This window comes from Spermophilus citellus (assembly GCF_964194105.1).
Source record: "Spermophilus citellus genome assembly, chromosome: 17".
NCBI lineage: Eukaryota > Metazoa > Chordata > Mammalia > Rodentia > Sciuridae > Spermophilus > Spermophilus citellus.
The window spans coordinates 8,456,328-8,465,298 of NC_138199.1; positions in this window are offsets into that span (position 1 = coordinate 8,456,328).

Here is an 8,971-nt window from a genome sequence, read left to right on the forward strand (position 1 = left end):
CCATTTATGTTGTCTATTCTATCCTATTCTGTCTTGTCCAATTCCATTCTGTTCCCTTCTGTTCCATTCCATTCCAATAGCATTCTGCTCCTTAGAAATCAGTATCCCTTCCATTCCTGTAGCCTCTGATTGAATTGGCACACCTGACTTAATTTAATGAATACAGTCATGTCATTTTTTAAATATCTGTGGATAATCCTAATATGTGAGTTTAAAAAAACTGTATTTTTAAAACACAAATCCAAGAAAAACTGGCTAAGTAAAATGCAAAAATCTTCAGTGTACCAATCAATAAATTTTTAGTATCTACACCCTGGTACTCACCATCTGTATTTTAATACAATGCATTTCCAGAAGGGCAGCCTATTGGCACTCCCTGGATGTACCCCTTTCAAAGTTGGCCACTATTAGGACTTCTGGCACCAATGGTTACTTTTGCTTGTCCTTGAACCTTACTTAAATGGAAGGATATAAAATGAATGCTTTTGTGTGTTCTTTTCATATTCCATAGTTTAAATGCGAGATTCAACTATTTTGCTGCAAGTGGCAATAATTGCCTCGTGTTTAGTGTCAGGTAGACACTACTTCTTTTAAGTTTTTAAGTTCTTATTTAACAAAGTTGCAACGATCAGTTTTTTGCATGCTTTTCGGGGGAACACAGGCACTTACTTACAAAGGAATAGGATTGCTTTGACAAGAGAATTACAAAAGCAGATTTCTGGAGAAAATGTTACCAATTATCTTTCCAGAGTGGTGAGACTCATCTATACTCCCATGCAATGTTCAGAAGTCTTGATTGCTACGCACCCTGGTCAACACTTGGTATTTTCAGCCTTATAATTTCCTAGAGGGCACAAAGTAAAAGTACATGGGGGTTAATTTGCATTTCCTTGATAACCATCATGTAGAGTACATTTTTATATATTTATCAGCCTTTGGGATAGTTTTTTTCTTTTTTCTTTTTCTTTGAGAGAGAGAGAGAGAGAGAGAGAGAGAGAGAGAGAGAGAGAGAGAATGTTTTAATATTTATTTTTCAGTTTTTGGTGGACACAACATCTTTATATTTTTTATTTTTATGTGGTGCTGAGGATCAAACCCAGCGCCCCGCGCATGCCAGGTGAGCGCATTACCGCTTGAGCCGCATCCCCAGCCAGATAGTTTTTTCCTAATAAAGCACATATTAAAGTCTGCTGCTCATTTTTTAACTGCATTTTCTTTCTTTTAAAGATTATCTATAAGCATTGCTCATGTATTCTGGATCTAAATCCTCATGTGCTTAGGTATGTTGCAAATAGTTTATCCCAGTCTATCGATTGTCTTTTAGTTGTTTAATCACTATTTTGTTTGTTTGTTATTTGGTGCTGGCGATTGAACTCAGGGGCACTTGGCCACTGAGCCACATCCCTAGTCCTATTTTGAATTTTATTTCGAGACAGGGTCTCACTGAGTTGCTTAGAGCCTCACCACTGCTGAAGCTGGCTTTGAACTTGGCGATCCTCCTGCCTCAGCCCTCCAAGCTGCTGGGATTACAGATGTGCAACACAACACCCTGTCCGGTGTTTAATCACATTTTTAATGAATAGGAATATTTACTTTTACTCTTTTAATGACATATTTTTATGACTAGAAGTGTTTAATTTTAATGAAGTTAAATATACCAACTCTTTTATGGTTAATGTTTTTGTTTCCTGTTTAGGAAATCTTTGCCTTTCTCAAGACGATGAAGATATTGTCATAGTTTCTTTTTCTGATCTTTTTTTTCCTTTTTCCCATTTTTTTTAATGATTGATAATGCATTCTATTTAATCCCATAGTGACGGTGAAGTCATGTCTGGATATTTCACTTGAAAGAAGATAAAACAAAGGCAAAAATGTTCAAATGTAGAATAATATCTAAAAAGGCTACATCCCTATATCCTTACCCATCAGATTGTATGCTCTTTGAAGGTAAAGGACTGTGTCTCATTCATCTCTGTCTCTAGTCCAATACTTATCTCAGTGCCTTAAACAGCAGATTTTGCATATGTGTATCTACACACACACACACACACACACACACACACACACACATACTTATAACTGGATATATATAGTTAAATTCACTTACCACTCAGATTCAGAATCTTCCCTCCATCCAAAGAAAGAAAATGTAAGAGTAAATATCATAGAGAATGAGAACAGGTAAAAGTCTTAGACATCATTGCCAGCCAACATCACTACAAAGGACGGAGATGAACCCTCCTGGATTGGACACCTGCAGAGGGTGGAGCCAATATTTGATATAGGACTCCTGCCTTCTAGTTCAAAGACCTTCTCCATATCTCAAAGCCTCCTAGAAAACCCAAGGCTAATTTTAAAGAACTCACATACATGTCAGCTGTCAGATTGCTTCACCATTGATTCAACATGTACACATAGGGTTCTGCAGTTCTCATTTCTTCTCTCTGCTGAATTACCAAGAGGCGATCAGCAGGAAATTAAAACATAATAAACCTGGAGGTGGGGACATGTGGAAAAAGGGAGTGGAATCAAAAAAATATTGACCTTGGGTAACACTGCCTTCACCTACAATCTTGCATGTTTAGGGCCATTTGAAGAGAACTTTGGATTCCTTCCAAGCAATCTATGTTAGTTCACACTTAGGTACTGACTTCCATGTACTCCAGGCACATGGAGTCATATGTTTATATATTTAACAATTAAGCCAATTAGAAGGTTTTACATTTTTACATTAAAAAATACGCAAAACGTCTAGGTTCTTTTTTTTTTTTAAATTGCCGTGTTGGAGATGGAACACAGGGCCTTGCATATGGCTAGGCAAATGCTCTACCCTGAGATATATTCCTAGCCCAGAACTTCATTTTCTTGAAGAATCAGCCCATATATTAATACAGGGTTTGCATTTTGACTTAATACAGGGTTTGCATTTTGACTTGGCAACAATGTGATGGAATCTGACCAGCTTGCCTTCTCTCATCCATTGCTTTGATTATTTACATCATTTATCCTCCCTCTCTGGGCATTTATAACCATCTTTGAAGAAAAATCCTATAAGGAGGTAACTGATGTTAAATGATATGATAAGGGTACATCCTTCATAGGGTTGGATTAGTATCTTTAAGTGAAGAGATGCAGAGAGCACACTCTTTTCAGGTACATAGACTGGTAAAAGGTCACATGAAGACACAACAGGAAGGCAGCTGTCTACAAGCCAGGAAGAGAAACCTCACCAGAAACCAATATGCTGGCACCTTGATCTTGAACACCCAAGTCTATGGAACTGTGAAAATATTAATTGATTTCTGTTTTTCAAGCTATCCAGGTGATGGCATTTTGTTATTGCAGCTTGAGCAGACTAATACACACACACACACACAACACACACTCACTCATTCACTACTGGTTAAATCTTTTCAGCTCCCTTGTGAACTGCAGATTGGTACCTTTGATCCTGGAGCATGTCTCTCCTGTCGGGCTGCTGGTTGCAATCAGGCATGAAATACCTCATTGACATCTTCCTGCAACTTATTCTGAATATTACCTGCCCTCAATGAGATTTAAAATGATCTGGCATCACTGTTTCTCTAACTGAGCCAGTGAGCCACTACTAGCATCTATTTGAATTCATATCTTAGCTGTGACTTTTTCCACTGATTTTCTTAAGGGGAGCAGGGGGTGACAGGTCTATCTCAGCCTCATTTGTCCTCAGTTTCCTCTCTCAGAGCTGCAACCTTCACCAAAAAGATACTGAAACTTGGGTCAAATAGCTTCAACCAGATTATTTTATTTCTTCTTCTTCTTTTTTACTGTGTTTTAGAACCAAACACATTCCTAGATAGGATTTGATTTGAAAGGTCCTGAAATTCCATTATTTGAAAACAAACAAATGCATTTTTCTTTTAAGAGACATCTATAGTAACCTAACATTTATATTCATCCTCACCCTGGGGGAAACTATATTATTTGAAGTTTTTACTTTTTTTGAGCGCTTTCCAGCATTGCAATGAACAAGGCTCGATTTTGCAGCAATATTTCATGAAGTGTCATTATCCTTCTGCCAGACTAAACTAATGGATGGCTGGGAGGAAAGATACAATTTGGATGCAATTAATTCTGCTTCAAGTCCCAATTCACCAATGCTAAATAGCACTTGAATCCTGATGCAAGATTTAGAGTCTAAAGAGCCCATGGAAGTCAGCCTGGGTTGCTCCTCTCCATGGCTTCATTTTGCAAAGGGTCCGGCTTTTGTTCCACTTCCTCTTGGCCCTGTGCTTGTGGGCAATTAGATCGGGGATGGGGCTGCCCCTTGTTCGGTTTGCAGGGGCCTCAGGCTGCTTTATGCCCTGATTTACAGCATGAAGGGAATCTCTGGTAAGCTGGTGCTTGATGCTTGTTCAATTTGTCCCAACCACAGCAGGACTCATGCTGCCATCTGCTTGCGATGCGGCCACAAAAACACTCAAGGAATGAGCCTGTCTTTGTCTCCCTCCCTGAGACTGCTTGGTATATATATATATATATATATATATATATATATATATATATATATACACTCTGGACTAGAAATGGAATCAGTTAGCCAAAGATGCTTCATGCTTGCTAGAATCTTTCTAAAGAGGAGGCACAGCCAGCGGCTGGCCCACAAATATCAATGCTGGGATTACAGAAACATCATCTTCCACTTATGATTTACAAACACAAGGAGAAATGGTTATTAAGCAACTGCTGCTAAGAGATCAGCTCTTAAGCCCCATCTCTTCCTTTCCTCCCCCCTTGTATGATAACAGAGGCTGCAGGCGACCCTTTGAGAGCAGCTGAATTTGCAGACTAAAAAACCAAGTCTAGATCCGGGGGCTTCATCTCTATCTCTAGCACCTGGCAGAGGCTTGATGCTCAGCAAATTCCTGCTGATTTTGCTTCTGTGGTCTCACGTCCCACTTCATCACTTACCAGCCACTTTGGACAACTTAGTATCTCTGTGCCTGTTTCTCACTGGCATAGTAGGAGCATTGGCACATGGAGAAATGGTTTTAGAAACACACCTGGCACAGAGTAAATCTCAGCAAATGTCGATGATTGTTACCATTGTGGGATTTCAACTCACTCCACAATTAGTGAGCCAAGCTAGAAGGGGAAGATCAAGAAAACCTAAGGAATCGGGCCCTGGGTTGAGGCTTAAGCCTGAGGCCCTTGTTTTCCAGGCCTGGGTTTAATGAGTATGGGATGGATCCATTCCACAGGACAAGAATGACAGCTAGCACTCAATAGTCAAGGCATGGTTCCATATCCCTTATCTATGTTAACTCCTAGGAAACATTATGAGGCTGTTACCATTTTTCACAACCTCCATTTCATAAATGGAAAAGTTGAGGCATATAGGTATGAAACAATCTCCACAAAGCTGCACATCTAGGAACCAGCGTTTTAATGCCAGCCTGCCCACTCCAAGTAAGTTGCTCTAGTTTGGATCTGAAATGTCACTCCAAGACCCACATCCTCATCTTGGAGCTTCTGGGAGGTGGTAGAATTTTTAGAAAGTGAGTCCGGGTAGAAAGAAGTTAGGTCATTAGGGAATGTCCTTAAAGGAGATATTTGGAAACTCAGCCCCTTATTGTCTTTCTCTCTTTGCTTACCATCCTCCCTGAGACGAGTAGCTTTGCTCTACCTTCCACTGCCCAACAGGATGTTCTACCTCATCAAAATCAACTGAGTCAACTCGCCATGGACTGAAACCATGAGTCAAAATTAACCTTTCCTCCTTGTAAATTTATTATCTCAGGTATCTTGTCATAGCAATAGAATACTAACACAGTCTTCTGTTTACTATGTCACCATCTGTCCCTTAGAATGGTGGGAAAATAGAATCTGAGGCTCCCAAATGGTCTGTTTTTGACTGTATCTTCTTTAGCTCCCTGCCAGGGATGGAACTTTTCCATTTTATAGGGGAGGAAACTGAAGGAGACGTAGCTAGTATGTAAGTTTTTGAATCAGGACATTTACTTTGAGTTCTAATTGTGTCATACCAGCAAAACGATAGCTACGAGCTCACATAGCTTCTCTGTGATATCTTAGTGTCCTACATTCTAGAATCTCACCTGTCATGCCTGAATTGCAAGTCTAGGACTGCATGGGATGATGGTTAGGCACAGCAAGTACTTCTTGAATGGGGTAGTAGTGGCTGTTTTTATTTCTGCTTAATTCATGCAACTGAAGTGGCAGAGCCTGGAGGTCTGTCCCCAATGGCTGACTTTAACTTCATGATTATTGCCACTGCTGCCTGTTACTCTACAGAATGCACACACATAAATAAGAGGTCTGGTGAAGTTCAGATTCCATTGTCCATGTAAAGGTATCAAGTAGGTGTCAGCAGGAGGAAGAGTGCTCACCAGGGAGTGGAGTCCTGAGCCCAACTCCCCACCCCTGTCCTGCCTGGGCTTCATGATCAGAAGGATAAGCCAGTGTCTTAGGTGTTCATTGACCTGTCTCTTCCAGACCCTGCACTCTTGAGTTTCAATTGGTCTTGGTTCTCATAATTGCAAGATGTTCACTTTCTAAGTCTCAGTTCATCTCGGAGTTCATTGCCAGATGCTATGTCAGAGACACACCAAAGAAATTTCCAGAGAGTGGTGGAAGTTCAAAGGCCATGGGGAGGGAATTCAAAGATAGTTAACAGGGCATGAGGAAAGGAGTAAACATTCAATAAAGTGCTGATCATCCCAGTCTCCTCTAATTCTTTAAGCAGTTTCCAAGACATAAAGATAGTTAATTAATTTCAGAGGTGGAGCTTGAATCATAAACTCAAAGGGTCAGATCCAGAAGTGGAAATTGAATTTGCTTTGAATTAAAAATCCAAAAGCTTTCTAGTATATCACCTTGCTCCTCAGCGTTTATAGACACCAGCTGAGTACCAGGTACTCTGTAATATACAATGCATATATTACCTTACTTAACCTTCAAAGAATTCTTTGGAAATAATACTTGTTATTTGTCTTATTTTAGTAAAAATGAGGCTTAAGGAAGTTGGCCAGTGTCATACAACAAATAAAAGAGGGAGACTTGAGTCCTAGTAGCCCAAAATTTATGCTCTTTCTATGATCCCATGGGTCTTCTTTTTCTTTTCTCTTTTATAATTTCTATATTTTTTAACAACACACTTGCAAATTTAATCAGGAAGTTATAATGCTTTCTTGTCCACACAAACAGACCATATTCCTCATAGTGACCACCAAACCATCTCTTTTTATCTTAGGGACCAAATACTACCTTTCTAATGTTGCAGCACTGCCAGATAATATCACTTCCTATGTCAGGACTTCTAGGCCAGGGAGGGTGGCTGTGTTGTGACCTCTGCATACCTGACCTTTCAGCACTCCTCCAGCCCAGAATGAGACTAACCCTTCCCTCACCTGTATGCTGCATCCCACTAGCTAATAGATCCCTGACTCTTCCCTTTACTGCTCAAATTCAGGGAACTCTCCAGACTATCTCTGGCTCAAGTATCTCTTTTGAATCTAGGGTACATATTTATGGCATTCTGCAGCTATTGGTTAGTCTATCATCTATCTATCATCTGACAGATATATATTCACATCTCTATTTATATATAATTGTCCTTTAGTGTCTGTGGGAAATTGGTTCTAGGACACTCCAAAGATACCCAAGTCTATGAATGTTCCAGTCCTTTATAGAAAATGAGGTAGTAATTACCCATATACACATTCTGTACACTTTAAATCAGCTTAGCTTGCTTAACAATTATTTATCTAGCACATTGGACATAATACCTAGTCCAATGTGCTAGATAAATAACTGTTACAGCCCCTAACACAAGTGTGCTATGTAAATAGTTGTTATAGCATATTGTTTGGGAAATGGGGACAACCAAAGGTCTGTATGTGTTCAATACAGACATAATTTTTTTTCCAGATAATTTGAATCCCCAGTTAGTGAATCCTCCCAGGGTTGAATCTGCAGGTGCAGCCCCCACGGATACAGAGAGCTGCTTGCACATTCCAACAGAAAGAGGAGGTAAGCTTGGACAAAAGAGTCCAGTATCCCAACTGAAATGCTTGTAAGACACGTCGTGGTAGTGGAGCCACTATGAAATGGCCTGAAGCTATTTTGCTGAGATTACAGAAGGGCAGCAAAGGGGAAGGGGAAATGGGGCAGTGGAGATGGGGGAGGGCGAGAGAGGGCACAAGGGAAAGTGAACATGATCAAGGCACATTATGTGCATTTATGCAAAGGTTGCATTGAAACTCATTAACACGCTTGGTTTATATGTGATAATAATTGCATTAATAATCTCTCTTTATGAATACAGGAAGAACTTTTTGGGTCTTTTATCTAAAGCAGAAATCACTTATCTGTTAAAGGAGTTTTGTTGTTGTTTTTACATAAAATGAACTTTTGTAGTTGTTTCAACTCTTTGTAAGTATTTTGTTTTATTGTTATTTTTATTTCATTTTATTATTTTATTTTATTGTTATTGTTATTTTATTTTATTGTTTTTTTTTCTTTTGTTTTGAGTCCTGTTTTGCATTTGTGTTATGAAATTCTCTCCTTGGCTGATGATTATCGATTCCTTCTCTCTGTCTTGGTCTTCCCTGACCTCCACAGGTAATGCAAAAGTAGGGCAATGACAGATGAGTCCAAGGATCTGCAGGTGAGTTTGGGATATCCCAGCTGGCCTTGATCCTCAGTTAGGGTGACCAACTTGTCCCCGTTTGCCTGAACTTTCTCACTTCAGAACTCAAAGTCCTGCATTCTGAAAATCCCCTTACTCCACTCTAGACAAACTGGGAAGATTGGTTACCCTATCCTAATGGGATGAAAAATATAAATTGGTCTGGCTGCGGCCTGCCTATAATATTAGCATAAAATAACTAAAAGGCATTTACCTAGAGTTCCTTTCCTTTGGAGTAAGGAGACCTTCTATAGGTCAGAGTCCCCAGGAGGGTGCATGAAATAT